The sequence below is a fragment of the Papio anubis genome, chromosome 12 (genome assembly GCF_008728515.1).
Source record: "Papio anubis isolate 15944 chromosome 12, Panubis1.0, whole genome shotgun sequence".
Lineage (NCBI taxonomy): Eukaryota > Metazoa > Chordata > Mammalia > Primates > Cercopithecidae > Papio > Papio anubis.
Window position 1 is genome coordinate 47,127,007 of NC_044987.1, and position 14,724 is coordinate 47,141,730.

The 14,724-nt window shown below is 43.1% G+C and overlaps 1 pseudogene; it reads right to left on the minus strand.

The window, feature by feature from the left end:
- Positions 1-48: 48 nt before the first annotated feature.
- On the minus strand, positions 49-1,704 carry LOC101015653 (annotated as a pseudogene).
- Positions 1,705-14,724: the final 13,020 nt, after the last annotated feature.

Here is a 14,724-nt window from a genome sequence, read left to right on the forward strand (position 1 = left end):
GCACTCCAGTCTGGGCAACAGAGCGAGACTCTGTCTCAAAAAAAAAAGAATCATCCTCACCATTGGCACTGTCTCTGTCATCCTCTCCTTCCTCAGCCTCTTTTTCATCATCCTTGATCAACTCCAGCTGGTCATCCCCCATCTTCAATATCATCATCATCTAGTAGGTTCCCCTTTCAGGAGAGTCACCTGCACCCCCCTCAGAAACTATCTTCACATTAGTCTCATCTCTCTTCGTGGAACTGATGCTCTGCTCCTCTTCTGCCTTATTCCTCATCTCTACTGCTTTTTTGCTCTGTTCCTTTTCAATTTTTTCCAGGAGATAATCCACCTTTTGTTTTATCTGTTTCAATTCCTTCTTAATGGCTTGAAGACCATCTCCTTTCAACTTTCCAGACTTGGAAGATCCCCACTATTCACTCTTAGAATTGAAGCTACTTTTGGCGCTTCTTTCTCTTTTTTTTTTTTTTTTGGAGACAGAGTCTCACTCTGTTGCCCAGGCTGGAGGGTGCAGTGGTGTGATCTCAGCTCACTGCAACCTCTGCCTCCTGGGTTCAAGTGATTCTCCTGCCTCAGCCTCCTGAGTAGCTGGGATTACAGGCATGCACCACCACACCTAGCTAACTTTTGTATTTTTAGTAGAGATGGGGGTTTCACCATGTTGGTCAGGATGGTCTCGAGCTCCTGACCTCATGATCCACCCACCTTGGCCTCCCAAAGTGGTGGGATTACAGGTGTGAGCCACCGCACCCAGCCACTTTTGCCCCTTCTTGAGGTGTTTCCTGATACACAGTGGTGTTTCGATGGTACTACAGCCCGAGCAATAGGAGAAAAAGGAGGAACATGTGCTCGGTAACTGTACGTCCTGTCATAATAATCCCACTGAAAGTCATAGTCCAAATCAAAAGAGGAGCCGTATATCTCTGCTACAGATCATTTCACACCTGCTTTCCTAGGTTCACTTTTGGCTCTGCAGCCAGGATATCTAAAAACATGGCCAGCAATCATTCTGCCATTCTCTCCTGCTACAGCAGCCTGGGCATATCTCTCATTAACATACTGAACAAAGGCAAAGTTCTTATGAACCGAGGAACCCACAATTTTGCCATACTTTGAAAAGATTGCTTCCACATCAGACTTCTTGACTGCAAGAGTGTTGAGATTCCCAAAGAACACACAGGAGTTCATGGAGCAGGGATCTGTCTTGTTGGTAACATTGCTGGCCATTGTGTTTGATAATAAGATTTCTCACAAAGCTGAAAACAGGATGAGGAGGGAGAAAAGGTTCGATTCTGAGTCTCCTACTCCTGGGTTCTATGTAGAGACAGCCAACTGCTGCTTGAGGTTGGCAGCAACAGGCTACAACAACTCAGTCTTCATCTCTTCACAAAATGCTGAGTGAATTTCTTAGTCTTGATTTCTAATTGTTCATTCTGTGGTCCAAAAGATTGTTTATTATGATTTCAGTTCTTTAGCATTTGCTGAGGAGTGTTTTATTTCCAGCTATATAATCGATTTTTGAGTATGTGCCATGTGACAATGAGAATGCTGCATATTTATTGTTTTAAGGTAGAGAGTTATGTAGATATCCATCAGGTTCATTTGATCCAGTGCTCAGTTAAGGTCCTGAATATCTTTATTAATTTTCTGTCTTGGTGATCTAATACTGTCAGTGGGGTGTTAACATTTCCCACTATTATTGTGTGGGAGTCTAAGTCTCTTTTAAGATCTCTAAGAACTCGCTTTATTAATCTGGGTGATCCTGTGTTAGGTGCATGTATATTTAGATAGTTAGATTTTCTTGTTAAATTGAACTCTTTACCATTATGTAGTGCCCTTGTCTTTTGTTAACTTTCTTGGGTTAAAATCTGGTTTGTCAGAAACTAGGACTGCAACCCCTACTTTTTTCTGTTTTCCATTTGCTTGGTAGGTTTTTCTCCACACTTTCATTTTAAGCCTAGGTGTGTCATTGCATGTGAGAAGGGTTTCTTGAAGACAGCATACCAATGGATCTTGGTTCTTTATCCAACTTACCACTCTGTATCTTTTAATTGATGCATTTAGCCCATTTACATTTAAAGTTAGTATTGCTATGTGTGGATTGATCATGTCGTCATGATGTTGGCTGGTTACTTTGCAGACTTGTTTATGTGGTTGCTTTATGCTATCACTGGTTTGTGTATTTCAGTGTGTTTTGGTAGTGACTGGTAACTCTTTCCTTCCCATATTTAGTGCTTACTTCAGAAGCTCTTGTAAGGCAGGTCTGGTGGTAATGAATTCCTTCGGCATCTGCTTGTCTGAAAAGGATCTTATTTCTCCCTTGCTTATGAAGCTTACTTTGGCCAGATATAAAATTCTGGGTTGGAATTTCTTCTTTTTTAAGAATGTTGGCCAGGTGTGGCAGCTCATGCCTGTAATCCAAGTCCTTTGGGAGGCTGAAGCGGGTGGATCACAAGGTCAGGAGTTCGAGACCAGCCTGACCAACATGGTGAAACCCCTGTCTCTACTAAAAATACAAAAATTAGCCAGGATTGGTGGTGGGCACCTATAATCCCAGCTCTCCAGGAGGCTGAGGCAGGAGAATTACTTGAACCTGGGAGGTGGAGTTTTCAGTGAGCCAAGATTGTGCCACTGTACTCCAGCCTGGGTGACAGCGCGAGACTTCATCTCAAAAAAAAAAAAAAAAAAAAACTTGTGATTGCATTATGAAATTCTTTGTTTTTTGTTTGTTTGTTTGTTTGTTTTTGAGATGGAGTCTCCCTCTGTCACCCAGGCTGGAGTGCAGTGGCAAGATCTTGGCTCACTGCAAGCCCTGCCTCCTGGGTTCATGCCATTCCCCTTCCTCAGCCTCCTGAGTAGCTGGGACTACAGGCGCCCACCACCATGCCTGGCTAATTTTTTTGTATTTTTAGTTGAGACGGGATTTCACCATATTAGCCAGTCTGGTCTTGATCTCCTGACCTCATGATCTGCCTGCCTCAACCTCCCAAAGTGCTGGGATTACAGGCATAAGCCACCATGCCCAGCCATGAAATTCTTGTAGTGTGTTTTTCAGCTCTATCAGGTAGGTTACATTCATCTCTATAACGGCTATTTTGTCTGTCAGCTCCTGCATTGTTTTATCATGAATTTCAGTTTTCTTACATTGGGTTTCAACATACTTCTGTAGCTCAATGAACTTTGTTCCTATCCATATTCTGAATTCTACTTCTTTCATTTCGGCCATCTCAGCCTCACTCCAGTTCCAAAACCTTGCTGGAAGGGTGATGTGGTCATTTGGAGGAAAGAAGGCACTCTGGCTTTTTGAGTTACAGCATTATTGTGCTGATTCTTACTCATCGCTGTGGGCTTATCTACCTTCAACCTTTGAGACTGCTGACCTTCAGATGGGTTTTTTTTTTCTTTATCCTATTTGATGACCTTGAGGGTTTGATTATAGCATAAGGTACATTCAGCTGGCTGGCTTCATTTCTGGGAGATTTTAGGGGGCCAATACTCAGCTCCCAACTTCTGGACTGTGTGCTCAAACTCTGGGGGACTTGTATTGGGACCCAACTTTGCTCTCTGGATCCTCAAGGATTGGAGTTCACTCTGCTGTGGGGGCCAAAGTGTGGCAGCTTGTAGTGTGTTTTTCAGCTCTATCAGGTAGGTTACATTCATCTCTATAATGGCTATTTTGTCTGTCAACTGCTGCATTGTTTTATCATGATTTTTAGCTTTCTTTCATTGAGGATCCCCTGCACAGTGTTCTCTGTGCAGTATTAGGGCAAGAGCAGGGCGCTGGCAGGGCTTTCTGGCTCTGTACCTGCTCTTCTGGGTCTCTCTCCAATGGTGGGAGCAGGGAGCAGTGGCCAGGGAGGGGAAGGAGGGCAGACTGCACTCCCACATGCTGGCAAGGCAAGGCAAGTAAAACCCACCTGTGTAGATGTGGGCCAGAAAAGCAATGTGGGAAGTTGTGGTGGGCTTGGGGGAGGCTGCAGTATAGGGAGGGAACATGCAGGCTGGTGTGTAGCCATAGGGGCCATATCACTGGAGCTCTCCACAGGTCAGGCACTGTCTGCTGGTGCAGAAGCCATGGTGTGGGCCCCCAGGACATCTGAGACTGCCCTGTAAGCAGGCGTGGCCATGCTGGGGCCCCAGGAAAGGCCAGCAAACCAAGAAGTGCTCAGGTTGGACCAGCCCCATCTGATGTGCAAGACTGCCCTGCAGAGATTAGGTCTGACAGCTTCCCTAGGGCTAAAGTCTCTTAAAGGAGCAAGTCAAGCCTAGAGGGATGGCTGTCCCTGGCTGTGCTCCACTACAAATACTCTGGCACCAAACCCTCTGGGCTCCACATCAGCTGGTTTGCTGCCCCACCACTTCTCTAAGTAGCTCTCCCTGCTACCTCAAGTGTCCGTGGTGGTCAAGGGAGCTGTTCCACTTGTCTGCTTCTAGTCGGCCATCTTGTTCTCCTCTGTATTTTATTTTATGCATTTAAAGGTATTATTCTGAGAAGGTATCCATAGTCTTCACTAAACTGCTACAGAGATTCCTGGAACAAAGACATTTTTTAAATGCCTGCATTAGATTGATTGTAAAATTCCTGTAACCTCCATATCTCTTAGCTTTTCTTTCTGTTTCAATCTTTCTATCTTTTTATCTCTTTAGCTAGGTAATAGAGATCTAGAAGGCCCTCAGTTAGGGCAATACATGACCAACAACAGCAGCTTTGAGGTGGGGAGAGCCACAGCTCACTGCTCTGGTTTCTTATCTACTCACAGCTTCTGATCCAAGGGACATCTCTGCCCTGTTTTTGAACATTCATTAATTTTTTTGTCAGTGCCGCAGTCTTGTTGAGAAAGGAAGAGATGATCAGTATGCACGTGGTTGGCCATCTTAAAGCTGGGATGCATATATCGATTTTGCATTTAGAAAAAGGAGGGAAAAATGCAGTCATATATTATTGATCTTTCTTTAATTTTTTTTCTTATACGGGAGGAGACCACCCCTCATATTGTCTTATGACCAATTTCTGCCTCCAAAGAAAGAAAAAGTAAAAACTAAAAGGCAGAAATGAAATCCACATGCAGACAGCCCGGTGCCACACCCTGGGCCTGGTAGTTAAAGATTGACCCCTGACCTAATCGGTTATGTTATCTATAGATTTCAGACATTGTATAGAAAAGCACTGTGAAAAATCCCTATCCTGTTTTGTTCCGATCTAATTACCAGTGCATGCAGCCCCCAGTCACGTACCCACTGCTTGCTCAATCGATCACGACCCTCTCACATGCACCCCCTTAGAGTTGTGAGCCCTTAAAAGGGACAGGAATTGCTCGCTTGTGGGACTCGGCTGTTGAGACAGGAGTCTTGCCAATGCCCCCGGCCGAATAAACCCCTTCCTTCTTTAACTTGGTGTCTGAGGAGTTTTGTCTGCAGATCGTCCTGCTATACTTAAGATAATATACTCTTCCAAAGCTATTTTACAAGTGAGAAAACTACAGGTGGTACAAGCTAAGCATTTATTCAGTCATGTAGTTAGTTAATGACAGGGATGGGAATAGAATGCAGATCTGCTGGTTCCTTCTATAACACCTGCCCTTTTTAGCCATCTTATGATACACCTCTTTCCTCTCCAGGAGCTAGCAGTGTTGATATTAAAAGCCATAGCCTAGAAAAATCATTCTGTTATTTATTTTGCTATTGTGCATATGGTTCGCTTTGCCTGAAATACTGTTCAGTTGGTTAGTCAACAGATAGTTTAGAACACTTGAGGTGTTTTCAAGCACTGAGCACCAAAAATGCAACATTGAGCAAGATCCAGTCCCTACCCACACAGAACTTATAGTCAGTCTAGTAACAAAGATGAACAACAAACAAATACTTAATTTATCTCCCCTTCTTTTGGTGACCTTCTATTCACCTTTCAGGATCCAACTGAAATGCAACTTCTCTGTGAAGCCTTCTGGGTAGAGTTAGTTGTCTTTTCTGAACATGGTCCACACATCTGTTATCAACTGAGAACAGGTTTTTTATTTTAATATTTTAGTTAACAGTGTATTCTGTCACCCCACTCACCTCTATTCCCTGACCAGGAGGTAAGGACATGGCAGCTTTACTTATTCGTTTTGCTCTGTACTTTAGGACCTAGCACAATGCCTGGTACATGGTAGGCAATAAACATTTGAATGACTAGAAATGAAGGCAAGAAAATAGAAAGTTCTTTATGGCTCATTTCTGTATACTGCATACCTACTTGTGTTTTTAAACTTAAAATGGCATTCCCCATTGATGATTTTTAAGTCTATGATTGGCAAAAATCTATTTTCATTGTTTGGGCTAGTGGCCAAAATAAATGGAAAGAGACACGTAAGCACTTGCCAGCTGTTGTTCATTATAAAACCTTAAAGTCTATTCAGAAACTTATTGAGAAAGTTCACCTTTTATTTCCATTTGTCTGAGTTGACAGTCTCTACAACCTAAACCCATTAGAATCCACACCTCCAAATTCATTTAGTTCTGTATGACCTATGATTACAGAAATTGAATCTCTAAAGAATCTCAATTTCACTATTTGACTAACTCTAATTCTTAAAACTTCATAAAATTATTTTTGAATTATTGTTGACAAGCCAGGTATCTAAGTTTCAAGAAAAATAAATCAAAATTAGTTCCATATTTATGTGGTCGTGGAAAAGGCGAAAGGCTGCGTTGCCCGGAAAGAGGCAGCAGTTTCCCTTCTGCTCTCTTTTTAGGGCTAGATTCCCTTTTGTGAGTGATACCCTTAAGAAAAGCAGAGATCACTGGGGGTAGGCAGTCACATAATACTTGTAACCAGAACCTTAACTAAAAATGGGCCTGAGATCTGTGAAGGCTAGAGTGGGGATGGTGTCTTGAATGTTGTAATTTCAGATCTTCATGTAGTTTTTGCAGGAGGTAGAAACTTTCATTCATCTTGAGGCAGATTCACCCTTGGTTCGGGGATAATTATCTAAATGGACCAGGTTAGATATGCTTATATTAAGCCAGATCCTTTTCAGGAATGGGGGTTTGACAGCTGTATCTTTAGAGAGCTAAACTTTTCTGCATAGTAATAGCAAAAATTATCTTTATTATGGGCAAAGCTACATATCAGCAGTTTACTATGCCTTTGGGGAAATGTTTCCTTTAAAGTGCGGGTGTAGGCTATCCCAGCCTGTATGGTATTGTTTATTGTAGTAGAAATGCTCATGCTTCCTGTTTAAACAGCTTCTCACGGGAGATTGGGAGAGAAGACTTTAGGACTGCAGAGAAACTGTGGTTCTGATTTTGAGTTCATGCTGGATAAAATGACTGGGCTAGGCTTAATGCTAAAAGACTGGCCTGCTATTCTGTCATACACAGTAATATTCAAATGCAGATTTTGGAGAATATGCCCCATTGGATATTTTGCTTTTATACGATGATATCACAGAGACCATAGGGAGAGGCCTGACCCCATGAATGGGGGAGGGCTGGAGTTTACCCACAGGAAATAAACAGGAAAAGAGGATGGGGAGGCAGGCCTGAGACTAGAGAGACAGAGGGAGAAGTGTGGTCCTCTCCTGGGCTCCCGGAGATTGGGGCCTGGACTTTTAGCAGAGCGAACCCACTGGAGGTTGCCCCTGAAGGGAAAAGATAAACAGACACCGCTAGAAGGTCCAAGTTTGAGAACAGGGAGGCACTCTCAAAACAGGGGTCCCCAACTCCTGGGTTGTAGACCAGGAGCAGTTCACGGCCTGTTAGGAACCGGGCTGCACAGCAGGAAGTGAGTGGCAGGCAAGCAAGCATTACCACCTGAGCTCCAGCACCTGTCAGATCAGCGGCAGCACAGGAGCTTGAACCCCACTGTGAACTGTGCATGACAGGGATCTAGGTTGCGTGCCCCTTATGAGAATCTAATGCCTAATGATCTGAGGTGGAACAGTTTCATCCCAAAACCCTCTCCCACCACCATCCATGGAAAAATTGTCTTCTTCAAAACCGGTCCCTGGTACTAAAACAGTTGGGGACTGCCGCTCTAAGAGCCCAAGGCAGACTATGCTCTGGCTTGTGGACTCTGAGAACATTCAGAATTAGTAGGCATTTTTGTTTGTCAGTTTTATAATTCCTTTCTCATATCCTTAAACGTTCTGCAAAATAATGTTTGGTCTTCATCATGCTGTGGGAAATTAAAGGGTCTGTGTCCACCTTTGGGATCATCTAGCAAAGGGAAGAAAAGCCTTTCTCTCCCTGAGACCAGCATAGCTACAGTGGCATCAATCCTGGGGTTGTAGGAGATGAGGGGTGACAGTGGTGGAGCTACGATGAGCAATCTGCCACCACAGGGATGGCTAGGGCAGTATGGGTTTGTGGAACATGTGACCGACTGGGAGGCGCAAAGACCTACTTGTAGAGAGGGGCCTCATAAAAGACAGGATTTTCTGTCATTAGATGAGATGAAAGTTTGAGCCACAGTAATTTGGACATTACAAGGTAAACCTGGCCTCCTCTTTAATCACCATCTGGTGTGTCCAGGTAGACTGGGTGTATGTATATGGAGCATACCATAAAACAGTCTTTGTATCTTAGTAACCTGTTTAACATGGGTTTGCAGAATATAAAAGGAAACCGAAATGGGTTCCTAATCGAATCTGTGGAAATCTTATTGAACATTTTATAGTCACATTCCGTGTATCCATTTGTTAGTACTCTAATCATGTAATGAACCCCATCATGTGCCAAGCAGTATGGTAGAAACCAAAGTCGATCCACTGACGTGTAGCTGGTGTCAGCTCCTCAACATTCAAGGTAGAATTATGACAGCATATTCAATTTTCCTATTTAAATGAAAAATGACTTGAGTCACCTCATGTTAGGTTTGTGTGGAATCTGTTGTCTCTTTTTTGGGACCCTTTCCCTTCTTCTAGCTCTTCTGAGAACCCTGGAGGGTGTACACATTCCAACTGGGAGGTCCATTTGACTTCTGCTTCAAGCTAAGGTAAGCCCTGATATCCAAGCACCCACTGCTATTCCTGCATGCCTCATAGTGTTGCTGTTGAAAGTTGGCCTTCCACTGTCAGCCAGGGCCTGTAGCAGCTCAGTGTCAGACACTGCTGCTGATCCAGTTTACCGCTAGCGTCGTACTTTGATGGAAGGTGTCTTCATGAGAGACTCCATTCTTTTGATGCCATGATCAACAGAGAATGTCCCTTGCTGGATCTCCCAGTCTGCAGCATTTAGTGTTCAGTCCTTTGCATCACATAAAACCATTCCCCTTCAATCCCCACCATCAATCCACCTTCACTCAGACTGGTTGAAGCATTAGCACCTCACAGACTGCAATACCAGAGGCCAGCCCACTTTCCATTTCAACTGTAAAAATACAAAAGCGCTATATTCATACTTCTCACAGACAAAAGACCCTTTCATGCCCTCAGCTAAAGTGACTATCTAGGTGGTCTCCAGGGCCACCTCTCCTGGCAGCAGTTTTCTGTTGACTTTTAGACACAAAAGCTCCTTCCTTGGCAATAGGATTTAGAAAGCTTGCCATGAATCCCAAACTCCAAATTCCAGGATTCCCATCTATCACCTCCTGAGAGGCGATTAGCTTTTGTGTCTCAATAATTCAAGCCCCAAGGCCTCCAGAAGCAGAGGAGACAAAACTTACATTTAGTTCCTTGCAAGGCATTCCTGTGTCAAAGGTTAAAAGAGTTCGTGCCTCTGTGATTTCTCCTGTCTAATAGGGAAAATATGCATGGAAATTAAATGAAAGTATAATGTAAGATATATGAGGAATAGGCCAGGTGAGGTGGCTCACGCCTGTAATCCCAGCATTTTGGGAGGCCAAGGCAGGCAGATCACAAGGTCAGGAGATCGAGCCCATCCTGGCTAACACAGTGAAACCCATCTCTACTAAAAATATAAAAAATTAGCAGGGCGCGGTGGCAGGCACCTGTAGTCCCAGCTACTCAGGAGGCTGAGGCAGGAGAATGGTGTGAACCGGTAGGTGGAGCTTGCAGTGAGCTGAGATCATGCCACTGCACTCCAGCCTGGGCAACAGAGCAAGACTCTCAATAAAACCAAAAGATATGAGTAAATAAAGGCAGAGGCAGAAGTGCCTAACTTTTTGGGGGTTCTGGAGGGGTAGACCAGAGGAGTTCAAAGAATTTTAATTATGCCTCAAAAAAATAGTAGCAGTTTTCCCGATGAATAAGGCATTAAACCCTTTCTAGGTATGCATTCATGTATCACTAATTCAATAAGTATGTACTAAGTATCTGCACAGTGAGTGACACTATTCTAGCTGCTATGGGTAGAGCAAGAAGCAAGGCAAACAACTCTCCTCCTCTCTTGGAGGTGGAAGGCAAAGAGCTATGAAGGCAGCTTGTTGTCTGTGTCCCACATGTGGCTGAGTCACACAGGTCCTCACAGTGGGCTGTCTTACATGGCTAACTATGCCCAAGACAACAAGCATCACCCTAGACATCTTCCACCAACATAAGGTGGGTCAATATTTATTAAGCATTTACTGTGTCCCAGGCTCTGTCTGTTCTATGTCTATTATCTCATTTAATTCTCACAACAATCCTATGAAGATAGTAATTTATGACCCCCATTTTACAGATGAGGAAAACAGAGATACTCATGATCAAGAAGATTGTCTAGGGTCAAAGACTTCATAGGTAAAGGAGTTGGATATGAACCTAAGCATTTTGATTCCAGAGCCTGGACCCTCAGTCATTCTGCTTAGTTCCGCCAACAAACATCCCTCTACTGCCTCTTTTAATTACACTGCTTCCTTTTCTTCACTCCCTGGCATCCTCTGACCCTAATTCCTCATGCTCATCTTTAGTTACTTGTCTCCTTTCCCTGTCCTGTACCCACTCACTATCTTAATGGGAGGCAATTAGCTGGGAAGGCAGGCAGGAGCTACCATCTGACTGCTCTCAGAAATCAGGGGGGTTTTACTTCCAATTTAAGTTTCCTGCCTAAATGCCATACTTACTAAGGGAGTATGACAGTCTCCCACACACCAATGAGAAAGGAAGGCAGTTTCAGATATCTCTGAATACGTTCTTAGCGTGTTCTATCATTTCCACTGGACTAGGAGCTCCTTGGAGCCTGCATTTCAATGATCATCTTTGCATTCCAGGTAAAGACAAAATCCAGGTTCTATCCCAGTACCAATCACAGAAGGCACACATGCTGTATAACACTTTTTTTTTCTTGTAAAATGGGAAAGTATAATTGAATTTAAAAATTATTTTTATTTAGATGTTTTGTATATTTACCATAAAGTGATTGATGATTAGAAGCTGAGGAGAATTGATAACATAAGAAGATAATGCATTTCGAAGGGGTTTTGGAAACAAACAGCAACAGGAAAAGGTAAGAAGAGGCCAATTGCCGTGGCTCACACCTGAAATCCTAGCACCTTGAGAGGCTGAGGCAAGTGAATCATCCGAGGTCAGGAATTCGAGATCAGCCGGGCTAATATAGTGAAACCCCATCTCTACTAAAACTACAAAAAATTAGCCGGACATAGCGCTGTATGCCTCTAGTCCCAGCTACTCCGGAGGCTGAGGCAAGAGAATCATTTGAACCTGGAAGGCAGAGGTTGCAGTGAGCCAAGCTTGCTCCACTGCACTCCTGCCTGTGTGACAGAGTGAGACTCCATCTCAAAAAAAAAAAAAGTAAGAATTATCAATTATAGAAGGAACCAATAATGATGATAAAAGTACCAATAATAATTACCATTGTATTGCATTAAACACTGTTTTAGGTGTTTGCCTATGTTATTAGCATTTACCCCTCATTCTCATAACAGATCATTTTATAGATGAGAAAACTGAGACTTGGAGGGCTTAAGAAACTTAACCACTGGGTGCGGTGGCTTACACCTGTAATCCCAGCACTTTGGGAGGCTGAGGTGGGCGGATCATCTGAGGTCAGGAGTTTGAGACCAGCCTGACTAACATGGTGAAATAGAATCTCTACTAAAAATACAAAATTAGCTGGGCATGGTGGCACATGCCTATAATCCCAGCTACTCATGGTGGCACACACCTGTAATCCCAGCTACTCAGGAGGCTGAGGCAGGAGAATTGCTTGAACCAGGGAGTTAGGGGTTGCAGTGAGCTGAGATTGCACCATTGCACTCCAGCCTGGCGACAGAGCAAGACTCCGTCTCAAAAAAAAAAAAAAGTCTGTTTATCTATCTCTATATATATACATTTAAGAGTCCACCTTTACTCTTGTCTAATTACCCTTTCTTTCCCAGAGGTAACCATTTTCTTTATGCATTTGCACACACACACACACACACACACACACGCACTGGGTTTTCTTTTTCATAAATGAGATAATGGACAATATTGAGTTTCTGGCCTTTTCATATTTCAAAGCCAGAATAAATATACAAGGACTGTAACCTGTTTATCATTCTAGGCCTTTTTTCTTAAGGCCCTCCAATCTAATTTGTATGGTAGCCACTGCAAATATATCATAGGCACTGGGAACTGGGCTGCATTAGAGAAAGAGGTGCATCAATAAGATCTCCCTGGGACATCTGACCGTGTAGAACCTCTCCTCTTGTGGCTTTAGCACTGCAAAACTAAGCTGAGAAGAAAAGGATGGAAGAGGAGAGTAAGGGAGAAATGTATAGGCCCCTTGGGCCCTTGGATGCCTGGGCTGTTAGGGTTTGGATACAGTTCTCGCTAGGACTCTAAACTCTTTTGCCTCTTATAGCCAGAGGGATAGAGTTTGAAGCATGTAAGATTTTGGGAAACATGCAACTGACCAAGGTCTAATCATTGATGATTGGAAGTGAAATGTGCAATAAAAGTCAACTGGGAGTTAACTCAAAGGCATTTTGAAAGTTTGCTTCAGTGAGTTAAAATTATAGCCTTTTGTCCCAAATTTCTCAACAAATACTCTATGGAAATTTTTAAGCCCCAGAGTCCTTAACTAATGTTATTTAAGGCAATTTTATGTGTCTAATTGTACAGATTATTTGCTAACTTTTGACCAAGAAATGATCTCAAAATACCCTTGTGTCTACTGATATTTCAAGGTAAGGGAATACTCTGGAATGCTTCCCATTTTCCAAATGTAATATTTTCCAAAATAAACTTTGGAGTAACTGCACGGTTGATATCATGTGAACATTTTAATTCACACAATCATTCTGCAGTTTATGGGAGCTTGGCTTTTTTCCAGGAGGTTTGGAAGTCCAAAAGCCGGCTGTTTCTTCTCTGTGGGAGAAAGATGGAGCATGTGAATCAGAATTGGTAAATTGGAGAAGAGGTCACAAACTGAATGGAGTTAAGCAAAGTGCAGTGCAATCTGCAGTGGAGAAAAGCCAGTTGTATAGGGGGGAAGGACTGGTTACCATTAAAGTCTTCAAAATTGAGACCTCAGAGGAGAAATGAATGGAGAACAACTCCTTGTTTCTCTCTCTCTCTTCTAGAGGATGGGGCTGGTGTAATGAGATCCAGGTGCAACCCTTGAGATATCAGGGATCCCTATCCTGGTCTATTCAGAAGTCCCCCAAACCTTCAGTGCCTATAGTTCATGTACTGCCTCTTCCAAGGAGCCTCCCTTGATGGCTCCATTGCAGTCATCAAATGACATCTCACTATTGAGATGATCTGTTTCCTTGTCCTTTTCTCAATGGAATGTGAGATTCTTGAGACAAAGATGTAACAGGCACACAATAATTATTTGTTGAATGTTGGCTGTATCCGCTTCTCTGGTTGGAAATAATCCCCCCTCCTCTGAGCTCCCCTGGTGCTTTGCACTTACCTCACTCATGTGATCTTTTTTACATTCCACCTTGTACTATAATTTCTGCATTTTTTAGCTCCACTATTAGACTCAAATTCTTCTGCAACAGAGATGAGATAATGCATGTAAAGCATTAGTACCATGTCTGCTGAATAAATGATAGCTATTATTATTTGTGTAATGAGGCATCTGGAGGAGCAGAAAATGTATTTTATTTAAAAAACAGCTTTGGAAAATCACATTTGAATAGAGCTTTATTTTGCAAGAATCACTTGAGTGAATTACATTACTACAAGAGACCTACTGCCTTGGAAGGAGGAATAATATGATGACTTGGTCTTGAAATATCTGTTCTTTCCCATTCCCTTGGGATAGAAGGCTGGGGTTAAGTAGGTGAGTCAGTGCTAAGCTGCACAACTTCAGGGGACACCATGCATATTGTAATAGATTGCGATGGACATGTTCTGAGGGGCACAATGTGGATGGTACCCCTGGAGTTCTGCAAGGAAGCCACCCTGAAAAAAGAAAAGGAAAAGAGGCTCTGACTCTTTATCTTTGAGGTCCTAGGTTAGAGGTTCCCAAATGGATTGGGATGGTACTCATTGAGAATTATTAGAGGGAAAGAAGAACAAGGGCCCCAGAGAGGCACTTGCCATAAGGGAAGGGCTGTCTGCAGAGCACTGGGCTCAACAAAGCTTTCTGACTGAGGCTAGATGCCATTGGGAAAAAAGGATGGATCTGAATCACTGAAGGGCCACTGTAACCTAAAAATCTTTCTGGGCTCTCCCCAGCACTGGTCAGAAACACCAAGGTAGATCTAGAAGTCTTTTTTCCTCTCTACTTTACCAGCTGCTTTTCCTCGAGGGTCCAGGAAGTTGAGACTGATGTTTTAATTTCACTTCAAGTTTACCATCCTGTACTGTGTATGCTCAGCAAGTGTTAATGACTAATCAGCTAGCT